The following is a 12,290-nucleotide window of genomic DNA, read 5'->3' on the forward strand; positions in this document are numbered from 1 at the left end:
AAATAATAGGGAAAGCTGATTTTCTAAGAATAGAACTCGGGGAGGAGCACACACTTGTTGAAAATTAGAGAGATGTGGGAGAGCGAGCCCATGACCTCTGGAATATTTCGGAAAATCTCCCCATTATGGCATATCTTAAATACCAGAGCATAATCCCTCAGAATCGGTAGATTTATTTGCAGCCTCTTACCTTGATTTTTTGTTGTTGTTTGTCGCCTCTATGCTTGCCGCTCCATGGGTTGTGTGGTTGTGCTTAGCATTGTAAATTTATTGAGATTTTAATTGAATTTATAACGCGAACTTAGGGGGATTTTATTTTGTTGAGTATTATTTGGTAATTGTTCTTCACTCTCCTCTGCACTTTGATCTCTTTTTTTTCGTTCACTGGTTTCTCGGGTTTTGTGTTTATTGTTGACTCTTGTCCATCGGCTTTATTTATTTACCTATTATTTATTTTATTACTTTCCGTAATTATTCTGTTTTGTTTTGCTTTGTATGTTTTGGTTTTGGTTTTTTTTCTTTGTTAATAACTTAAATGCAATTTGTTCTAATTAATTTATATGATATGTTGAATTAATTGCATTTTACTTTCGTAATATATTTGGACTCTATTTCAGTCTATTTGAGCTTTGTTTACTATTATTTAATTAAGTATCAATTAGTTTATTATGAATTAAGTTATTTAAATTTTAAAATATTTCAAATATATATAGAAGAATTTTGTAATAATGCGATAGTTTTTTTCTTTTTTACTTTTTGTCTTAAAAAAGGGTCTTCTTTGTGGGGCGTCGTTCTATTTCAGAGCGTGTCTGCAATGTAAAAGGGAAAGGAATTGATTAGTTATAAATTTTAAAAAGTTAAATGTAGTAAACAAAACTTAAACTAAGTTCTAATTTTATTTTTAGATATTTTTTATACAAAAATTCAACTTTTTTAATGGCTTCTTTAAACAAAACCTTCTCCACTATATACTTTTAGCTATATCTACCTCTTCCTTTCATTTCTTATGGCCTTCTCTTTCTTTTCGTTGACCCAAAGACAGAGTCAAAGATGGCCTGGTGGGTTGGAGAAGTTGCCATTCCCATTGAATTATGCTGCAATAAATTTCACCTCATAAGCCAATAATGACGAAAACTTTTGTGTTGCACATTTCGTGCCATGCGGCTGGCCTACTCCTGCAATTTCCCCCTACCCCCCACTGATGCCCGATCCTGGCTTCGACCTGCATAACAATGTCCTACATTCCCAACACGTACCAGCGACAACAGCAACTGTGGGATGCTATTTAACAAGCGGGCATGGGGCGTGGCACACCGCCCACTTTTCCCGACCAAAGCGAGAGCGGGAGCGAGACAGACAAATGCGAAAATTGCATACGAAACGTAACGGAAATGCAAAGCCCAAAGTTATTGAGACAGAAGAGAGGTGGGAAATGTGGAAAATGTGGAAAAAGGCGAGGAAAATCGGGCTTGTCAAACTTATATATATGTATGTATATGGGATATATGTACATATCTGTGCCTATATGCATATGCGGGCCATGATTAAAGCCAACTTAAAGCGAAACTGCAAAAAAAGGCAACGCGAAAACTTGGTAAGAGATAGGGGAGAAGGAGTAGCTGGCAAGGGAAAGCCAAGAGTAGCAGAAGGAGAGGCTACACTTGGCGAAAAATAAAGCTTAAAATTTAATTTGATTACTACAAGTCTCTTTAGATAAAATATTACCTTAAAACATGTATTTTAACCAAGAATTTGTTATAATTTTTATTTAGAAAAATGAGAAAGAATTATGGTTTGAAAAATAAATTTTTCCAAGTGCTTTGAGCTGCACATTGAGGTGACTGCATAATATATGCACACATCGCGCCTTCCACCGCCACCCCAAACCCATTTCTCCTCCCCCCTTGATATATGGTCTTGTACAGTTAAGTAGTTACTATATACGATGGGGCCAGCACAAACATTTCCGGGCTGCTTTCGTTTTCAAGACAAAGCCAAAAGTCGAACTTCTTCTTGGCCAAAAAGGGGTTGAGCGACGTCTTCGTCGTCGTCGTCGCCGTCGTCGTCATCGTCAGCTTTGAATCTCGGTCAACAGGGGAAATCGAGGGGGTTTGGAGCACCCCAAAAGAAAGTCGGGGAAAGATGGGAAAACTCCGGGCCACATAAATTGGCGGCGGTTCTATGTTATGTATGAAAAGTCATGCCATTAAATAAATATTGTGTAATGCGACGTCTGTCTATGCCAGAACTATTTAATTAAATTTGGTATTTTTTTCACTTGTCTGATTTAGTTAGTTTAACCAATTTGCATATGGCAAAAGGCCAGGACCGGGGAGTCTGTTAGCCTTACGGATTTTCATTTTCCATTCGCATTTAGCGAAACTTTCATGTGGTTTTGTACACTTTTTTGGCTAACAGTTCTCGGATTTAAGTAGATTTGTGTTCAAAGTAGCTAATGGAGCCAGGAATAACGCAGTTCTGCTGTAGGGTTTCTGTGATTACAAACTATTTAAGTGGTTAGGGCATTTAGCCAAAAGAGTAGGGAAATTATTTAAAATAAAAAGGGATTACGGTTTTTTTTATAAGAAATATTTATAAGCTAGAGAGGAGCCTTTTCTTAACTCTAGAATTTAAAATTCAAGTGTTGTATTTATTATATTTATTATATTTATTATATTTATTATATTTATTATATTTATTATATTTATTATATTTATTATATTTATTATATTTATTATATTTATTATATTTATTATATTTATTATATTTATTATATTTATTATATTTATTATATTTATTATATTTATTATATTTATTATATTTATTATATATAGATTTATAATATTTAAAAATTGAAAATTGATTTATTTTTTAAAGATATGCTTTTTTGAAATCATTTCTCTTGCTTTTTACCGGCTTAAAACTTTTTATTGGGTTTCCCAAGTTTCTAAATTAAATACAAAACTTTATTATCCATTTTTTGTGTCATTAATAAGTCCCTTTGGCACTGCCTTTAACTAGCACTTCCCTCCTATACGGCATAAGTACGCGATGTGTACCCTATTCTTAGCTAGACAATTTTTCATCTTCATTCAAGCACTTTAACTAAGTTAGTGCATCGTTATGTACCCAACAGTCTCATCTGCTCGTCCCTCGTCCTTCGTCCCTCCCGCTCTGCTCTCCCCCCTTTTCGTTCTCTCTTCTCTCTGCTCTCCTCGAGCTCCTGTTCTTCTTTTTGCTATTCATCGCCATCGCGAGGCACGCTTATTCACACTTATCGAAGCATACTTATGGGCGCAGGCGAAGCTTAAGTGCAACATTGTTGATGCTGTGGCTAAAGTCACTATAAAAAAATTATAGAAATAATGATTTTCAATATTTTTGTATCTATTTATATTGAGGATTATTTATAAAACAATTTCTATATTTTAAAATAAACAAGAATACAAGTTAAACAAATATTTTTAAAACCCATATTAACCTTTTCATGTTCTGAAATTAAACAGACTGATTCACTGCTTTGAGATATATTTGATAAATTTTGGGAATTTTCTAAATTCATTGTATACTTTTAGATGCCCCAATTTAGGGCTTTGAAAACTCCTAACTGAACTTCTTACCTTAAAACCGTTTTTTCAGTCTCGCAGTCAAGTTTATTCTCTAGCTCTATATTTTTCGCTTAGTGTACTCCAGCTGTTTTTATTGTTGTTGCTGTTTGGTGAGTGTAAAAATGGCGTGTGTTTTTTGTTGTTGTTTCTTGTGTGCTGCCTCATTGCATTTTCGTTTTTGGGGGCATTCGCTTGATTATGTATATTTACCCTAACACATTGGGCGGGGCAGCGGGGAGCCGAGCGTGTAATTGCTATTTACACTGGCGCACACACACACACACATATACTTATACACCAACACCGACACCGACTTTCCCTCACACACACAGACGCAGAGACAATTATGTTTGTGTGCCTGATTTGATGGCGATAGCAGGCCAGGCCAGAAACCAAATCAAAGCCAACAGCAAACAAATAAACACAAACACCAATACCAGCACCAAACCCAAGCACAAAAGGATGGCACACACACACAGATGCGGCACACACCCATACACAGACACCTAGCCGCTCGGATGCATATGTATGCAGAATTTTGCAATGGTTTAATGCGCGACCTAAAGACCATTTAAACTAGGACAAATGAGGCCAGGCGCAGGACCCGAGACCCGAGACCCAAAACCCCTCCAGAACTCAACCCCAAAGCCCGATCCAAACCCAAATCCGAGCCGAAACTGAGGCCAACAATGGAGGGATATATGTCGAGACAACAATAAAGCAAGTCACTTTTGTTTTTAGTCCGCATTATATATATATATATATATATTTGTCATTATGCTACTTGTCTATATCTGTATACATGTCTTTATATTTATATGTTTTTTTTTTCAGGAGCCTAAAAAGAACCGATAGGGATATATGTATATTGACACGTTCCCCCACTTTGGCATTGCCCGTTTTTTATTATTTGCAATTCGGTTTCCGTTTTCCTGCTTTAAAATTGGGTCAGAGAAGAAAAAGTCTCGCTGAAGAGCAGAGTTATTGGTTGCCAAAAACTAACTTAAATCAAAGGAATATCTACAAGGCCTGAACAAGTCTGTAAACAATCTCTAAAAGTTTGTTCTTAATTATAATAATACTTTATTAAGGGTTTTTTATTGTTTAGTTAGCGCAAAAATACAATTTGATTGTAAAAAATTCAAAGAAATTTAAAGAAATTCAACAAAAATCAAAGAAATTCAAAAAAATTTGAAAAATTCAACAAAATTCAAAGTATTTCAAAGAACTTAAAAAAAAATTCAAAGAAATTAAAAAAAATCAACGAAAATCAAAGAAATTTAAAAAAAATCAAAGAAATTCAAATTTTAATTCTTAATATAATTCTTCTACTAATAATTAATTAAAATTTTAAGCCAGGTATTTAAAAGTTGACACTAGACAAATAAATGCATTACCTATTTTGCCAAGTTAGCCTTATATTTAAAATAATTAACGAAAAACATCTAAATTGCTTCAGTTTTTTTGCACAAATATTTAATAAAAACTAAAAAATAAATAAATATTTCTTTTGTGTAATAAATATACTTGTGTCTACCCTGTTCCGGATTTTTTTTTTTGATTCGGATTGTGAAGATTTCAGTTATGCTCGCAATTGATACTGGCCGTGAGTAAATTTATTTTATTTTAATTTATTTATAATATTTTCCATCCATTTAGTTGTTCTTTTCTTCTCCTATTTTATTGCCGCTGTTGTCTTTGTTGTTCATTTCATGTTTGAATGATTTTTTCCTTTTTTTCAATTTTTTTTTAATAGCAATTTTCAGTTTATGGACATGATTTCCTCTGACGCTGCCGTTCCAGCTTATGTAAATAAATAAAAATGTGCAAAAACAAAATTGAAATGAAATTTCATATGTCATTATATTGCACAATTATTCCGATTGTTTTTTTCCATTCAACTTTGCACTTCGGCGTTTTTTGTTATTTCTGCATATTAAATGTGAAAGCGCCAACATTTGCATTAATTTTTTGTGGCCATTTTGATATGATTGTTTTTTTTTTTTTTTCCTTTCATTCCGCCCTCAATTTTTGATGATTTAATATGGCAAAATGTGCGGAACCAGTTCCGAAACATGTATGGAAATGGGCCAAAACGGGGGAAGGCAGTCCCTGACAATAATTATTTGTGATGGAGGAAGCCAAGTGGCCATTTCTTTACGAAATTCTGTATAATTTTACGATTGAGCATTAATGGATATGACAGCGTTTTTTTGCACTATGAATAAATTGTACAAAAACATAAAATGTGTAATCAGGGTTTAAAAATAATATGTAAATGTGCTTAAGCATTGATTTTTGTTTATGAATGCAAATTATAGATGTATTTATGAATTTTAAGGAATATATTAGAGTTAGCTTCTTTATTTTTAAGCTAATTATTTAGGCTCTATTTAGTTGAAGCAATTTTTTATTTTATTGTTATGCCAACATTCTAGAGGCGCGACCTTTGATCAACATTATGTAAATATTTGGTTGACTTTAGGGCTATAATTTAATGCCCCCGTGGGCTTTGTGAAATTCCCCCCACAAAGATAAAAAGAATTGGTCTAATTTGCAGTTAAAGTCCAAAAAATTCATATATCAAATGCCTTAAGCCCCCGCAAAAGAGATCGCAACAATTGGAAGAGCAAGGGAAAATATCAGAAAATTATTAATAGACCCCGTGTTCGGAAAAGCGTCGAGATCAAGATGAGAGGACTGCAAGAGATGTTTTTGCCGCTGCGGTTCGTTTGGTTCCCAAATGAGCGATGGGCTGGCAAAGATGCCGAAAGACATGAACAAATCATCAAATCAACTCGGCATTTATTTTAGAAATATTGTAATTTTTTCCCATTTCGCTAGCCGCATTTTGTTTTGCCTTTGTCTTTGTTTATGTTTGCCCAGCGTCGGCAGCTGATGGCTGAATTTGTTTATAAAGTTCTTTGGCTTTACAAAAAAAAAAAAGGGGAAGCTAAGAGGTAGATTTTAATGTTAATTTTTTTGTTTTTATTATATTAAGAAAACAAAAATAATTTTAATATATTTTAAAATTGATCTTGTTACAAAAAATAAGCAAGAATAAATTCTTAACTTGGCTAAAAAATTTTCAAAAAAGTGAAATATATTTTATAGACTGATTTAAATATAGTCTTAATTAATTATTATTTTATTATAGTAGTAGCAGTAAAATAAAATATTAAGAATTGCTTTCAAAGTGATTTTTTAGAAAAACTTAAGGGAGAGTAAAAAGAGAAATTACTTTCTCATATTTTTGGTTGTTGAACAAGCCATTAATATTTACTTTAACATAAAACCACAGGAACAAATCTCAAAAACCCGAAACTTGAGAGCACTTTTTGTTGAACAAGACATTAAAAATACCCCCAATGAAATTGTTATGTTTTTAAATAATAATAAGCAAGTAAACAAACCACCTTTTGCGATGAGCAATTACCTTTGAAAATAAAACCTATGGTATTTTCACAACATTTAATTATTCATTGCCTATTATTAAACAAATAATAAGCGATGGGCAATCATAAAAAAAAAGAAGAACAAATATATTGCCTCATCCGCACTTCATCACAGCCATAAAAAAATGCCTTTGGCATTCCATTATCTAAATACTTTTTCCATACCCAGCAAGAACACAAATATATCTGTATTTTCTTTGGCTCTCCCCAATACTTTTTGTGTTAATATTTATTTATATGAAATATTCTTTGATTTCCCACGAAATAGGTCAGGTTTTTGTTTGAGGTGGGCATTTCATCGCGTATATTTCCCGAAGCGGAAGTGTTCGACCAAGAATTGGCCACAAATCAGCGGAGTTAGCTCATAAAAAAAACACAAGAAAAATACACAAAACAAAAAAAGAGCAGGTACTTGACTCGATCTTTTGATCAAATGGTATACGTATATATCTAATATAGTATTTACACACCTTGAGCCACTCCACTTAGCCTCAAAGGCAGCCAAGCTGGCTGCCAAACATTTTGTCCGGTTTTCCAGCAATTTTCTCAGCGTGTCGTTCTCGTGTTTTCCTTTTTTTTTTTTATTGGCGATTTATAAATCGAGGGATTTTTCACTTGTCCAAAGTACTTTTCCCAGTGGCTTTTCCTTGAGTTGCTGCTGTATATTTGTTTGTTTTTCTTGCTTCACGCACTGCATTTTGCCGACATTATTGTTGCCACTTTTAATACATATATTTGTGGATTTTTGTGGTTGGACTTTTTATTTGATTTTTGCGGCAAGCTCACAACACCGCACGTTGTTGTTCTTGCTGCTGTTTTGGATTGGGTTGTTGGTTAAAAATTGGTTATTTCGTTTTTGTTATTTTATGTTTGTTTTTATTAGTTTATTTTTTTATGTTTAATAGAAAAGAGCACGTTAAAAAAATTTGTAAAAAAAATGTCGCTCGCGTGTTAGAAACCAAAGAGAAAAACAATAAAGAGCGTCCAGTGTCCAGCGGCACGTGTGTGTGGGCGCGAGTATGCGTGAGTGTGCGGGCCCAGTGCTAAGTGGGAATGCTGTTCCAGCTTCCGTTTCCGCTCTACACTGCACTGCACTTCCGTTCCGTTCCGTTCGGCGTTTCGATCTCGACACGACTCTGCGACGCTTGTGCGTCGCAGTTCGCTCGGCCTTTGTTCGGCCGCTGCCGCTGCCGCTGCCTCAGTCTCTGCCGCGGCCGGCGTCAACAGCGACGTCTACCGCACTGCAGGCAGAGAGAGAGAAAGAGAGAGAAAAAGAGTCGACAGCGGCTCTCAGGAGTTGCAACTCCTTAGATTTTCCCAAAAAAAAATTATAAAAATCATAATAATAAAAAAAAATCGTTTTTTTTTTAATAAATATGCACTATTTTACATTTGAAGTCGTTGCAAAAGCTTAAATTGCATCCACTATTTTTTTTTTTATTTTTTTGAAATAAAAAAAAAAAACACATATAGGCCTAGAAATAATTTATTTTGAATTTATTGTTAAAATATAACAATTTTCTTGCTGTCAAACCTCAGACTGATTTTGGAAATGGTAAATTCACTACTAAATGAAGTTTTTCTTAAAACATAAGAAATCTATTTGTAAATTTAGTTGAATATTTATTTTTTAATACTCTGAGAATATATTTTTCTATAAACAATTTACCAATCACAAGTAATTCAATTATATTACTTTTTTTTAGGACGTCCTAACTGTTAGAACTTTTAGTATATGCACAAGATTAACTTTTTTATATTCCGAAAGGTTCGAAATAGATTTTTTAACTTGAACATTATTTAAGGAAATTTAGATATATAAACATTAATAATCCAAAAGGCTAACTTTATAACATTTAAATTTTAATTTAAAAATACAGCATTTTTTAGGTCAAAAAGTATTATTGGCAAGTTTGTTAAAATCTGGTTTCCTTTAAGCTTAAACCTATCCACTATCCACAGTTTTCAAAATTAAATCCTCACTGAAGTCGGCTCAAAAATCTTTGAAAATCCTGCAAAGTGCCAACCAGAAACTCGAAAATAACCTCAAAAACTCGAACTCGTAACTGCAGTTTTGGAATCCTTCAGAAACACACACATACGCACACCAGAACACTATCGCCACACACACGCGGTGGAATAACGGTTGCCAAAAAAAAAAAAGAAAAAAATATATAAAACAATACGAAGTAGAAAAACCGCAAGAAGAGAGTTTCGGGGAGTGTGAGGGGAGAACTGAGAACTGAAAGGAGAATCGGATAAATGTGTGGGGATGTTAGAATCTAAGAATCTGAACGGAGAAGACGCAGACCCGTGAACGTGTGCGAACACGCGGAAAAACAAATGCAAACTGTTTTTGCTGCAGGGAAAAACGAAATACGAAATACGAATTTCAGAAAACCAAAAGCCGACGCACACGACCACCGACGACGCCGGCGTCGGCAGCGCGCCGAAGCTCCAAAGCGCCGGCCGAAGGCGCAGCGCTGTCTTCGGCTGGCCAGCGATGCAGCGAGCGCGCGAGCAAGATGGGGCTAGAGAGCGCCACACGAGCAACGTCACGAAGCTGATTCGTGCCTGCACTGCCGGCGTCGCTGCTTGCTGCTCGTCTGCTCACTGCTCACTCTCCTGCGGGCAGCGGCAGCGGCATCGGCAGAGGCAGAGGCCGAGGCGAAGCTTTCACGTGGAGTTCCCGGCAACGAAGGAGAGTGCCGGCTTGCCGCTCCTGCTGCAGCGGTTGCTGTTGTTGTTGCTGTTGTCGCTCGTGTTCCTGCCTGCTGCATTGCAAGGCATCAGTAATTGACAAATTGCCTACATTGAAGCGCTAATCTTTTAAGGGAGCGCAAGTGCGAAAGGGACGGGTCGAAGCCGAAGGCAGAGAGCTTGGTGTGGAAGGATTGAGGCAGGAAAAAGCCAAAACCTAACTCAAAACTTAAATATAGGTTTAGTAAAATAATATTAGCTCTCAAAATAGAAGAATAAACATAATAATATTGGTTAACGAAATGTTGAATAAATATTTAATTTTTAAAGTAGGAGAAAAGTCATGGTATTTCAAGATCAATTTTTAATATTTTATATTCGTTTATTTTGCCTTTTTAAGTGCTCTTAAAATCTCTGCTATTTTTAGTTTAAAATTAAGAATTTCTTGAATTCTAGACCTTAGTTTCTTGTGATAATAATTACAAATTTCCAAATTAACATAAAACATTTGATATTTCTTAAGATATGAGATTTCCTTGGCAGTATAACTGGGTTAAGCTAGACTGTTTTTTAATAAACTAAACTTCATTTTACTATTTTGTCTTCATTGAAACCCTTTTATATATAATGCCTATCAAATGAATATAGTGATGTCAAATAATCTAAATCAATTTAATAAATTATTATTACTTAAAAATTAAATTTTGTTTATTTATTTTGCTTCCAAAAACCTCTTTCTCTGACAAATTAAATCAAACAAAATGGAAAATCCACTGCGCCTAAGGATATGCAACACAAATGGCCCAGCTGTTAACTAACAGCTAAAAAGCTGTAGCAATGGCTGACAGCTGCTAGCTAACAGCAATGGCCGCCTAACAGATCGCTCGCCAAATGCAGCGCCATGTTAAAAATGGCAGCGCAGTTGGCGAAGGAAGCGGGCAGAGCAGGCGACGTCGCCGTAGCGGTCGACGCTGGCCGAAAAAAACACGTTTTTGTTTCTGTGCAGAAGGCATTCACACCGAAAAGTTTTCACAGCTCCTGCTGCACGTGCTTTTCACGTTTTCCCGACCCCGAGCATCCCCCACTCGACCCCCCCACTCTTGTTCTCTTTCTCCTTGTCTCTCTCTCTCTCCCTGTCTCTTAGACTTGCTGAGGTTTTTGGCCTAGCCGGTTTTTTTGGTTTATATTATTTAAGTTATCAAAATATAGCAAAAAAAAAATAAAATAGAAAACAAGATCATTTATAAGCAAAAATTTTTAATGGGTATATCAGAAATAAATTATGAATCATAGTTAATTGCATTGAAGAATTTCAAAGAACAATTATTAGATATTCTAAAAACAATCATAAGATATTTAAAAATTATTTTAATTATAACACGTTAACTAATTAAACAGAACAGTTTTTAAAATAATATGTAAAGGCTGTTTGATTAAAATTACTTCAATAGAACCACTCTCCATTGTTTATATATTATTGTCTATATTTTAAAGAAACTCAACGAAACTCCTGAAAGTTAATATAAACTGTAAATAAATAAGTCTCTTCCTGGCAGGTTTTTTAATATTTTCAGAGTTCTATTATTCGCTTTTTAAATTTATAAAAGTATATAAAATGTAAGCCACCAAATACCTTGCTTATTAATTATCATTATTAGGATTATTTAGTATGTCCAATGTTTGACTTAAGAAAGGCACTGAAAAAAATGCATAAAAAATTGCACAAAACATTCGATCAAAAAACGGTTCAAAATACAAATTCGAGAGAGTTTCCCACACACACACATTGACGTCACAGGCCAAGCTTTTGTTATTGTTGTTTTGTTTCTGCTTTATTTAGGTGATGCAATCGAATGCCGCATTTTACACACACACACACACATTGGCGCGCTCTCTCTTTCCCTCACACACACACACACACACACTGACAATCACTCGCTCCAAATATATTTTTGTTGTTTACTGTTACGCGAAGTTTTCCATTTTGCAATTTAGTTTTGGTCTTAGTTGCATGTGGTTTTTCTTGTTGTCGGCTTCAGCACGAATTTCGAGGTGAAAAGCGGCGCGTGTTAATGCACCACTTCCTGTTGGGCTACTGTACCGTTATTATTTTGTGCAATGCCGGCAAAAGAAGCGCTTCACAACTCTCTCTCTCTCTCCCTCTCCCTCTCTCTGTCTCCTACTCTCTCTTCTCCCGCTGGCCCGATTTTCCGCTCTCGATTCGCTCCCGTTGAGCGACGTTCGCCATGCAGCAGGAAAACTGCAATGAAAACTTCGGGCATGCGATTTGAAAATTGTGTCGTCAGCTTGACACAATTTTCCAGAAATGCGCCTGGAATCAAGTCTGTGCGAAAAAAAGAAGAAGCACTAGAAGAAGAGGGAAACCAAAAACGGGAATGGAAACGGGAATGGGTTTAAAATCGGAGAGCTTTGCAGATGCGCATTACCTTCGGCTAACGGGTTTTCGGGATTCGTATGCGGATTTGGGCTAGGATTCGTGCTTCGGCCGCTCGCCGCCTTTCGGCCT

At 35.3% G+C, this 12,290-nt stretch overlaps 1 protein-coding gene across 2 annotated transcripts in view; it reads right to left on the reverse strand.

Moving 5' to 3' along the window:
* The window catches only part of shakB (shaking B), a 139,854-nt gene extending 130,456 nt beyond the window's left edge, over positions 1-9,398 (reverse strand). Inside the window, exons 1-3 of one of the 2 annotated variants that reach the window (XM_017174791.3) lie at positions 9,375-9,398; positions 7,534-7,872; positions 191-809 (exon numbers count right to left, since the gene is read on the reverse strand). The gene's annotated coding sequence lies outside the window, so the exon portion shown is untranslated. Of the gene's footprint in view, positions 1-190; positions 810-7,533; positions 7,876-9,374 lie in introns of both variants that reach the window. The other variant, XM_070287810.1, reaches the window with a different exon arrangement.
* Between the last annotated feature and the right edge of the window lie 2,892 nt (positions 9,399-12,290).

This window comes from Drosophila kikkawai, chromosome X (assembly GCF_030179895.1).
Source record: "Drosophila kikkawai strain 14028-0561.14 chromosome X, DkikHiC1v2, whole genome shotgun sequence".
Taxonomy (NCBI): Eukaryota; Metazoa; Arthropoda; class Insecta; order Diptera; family Drosophilidae; genus Drosophila; species Drosophila kikkawai.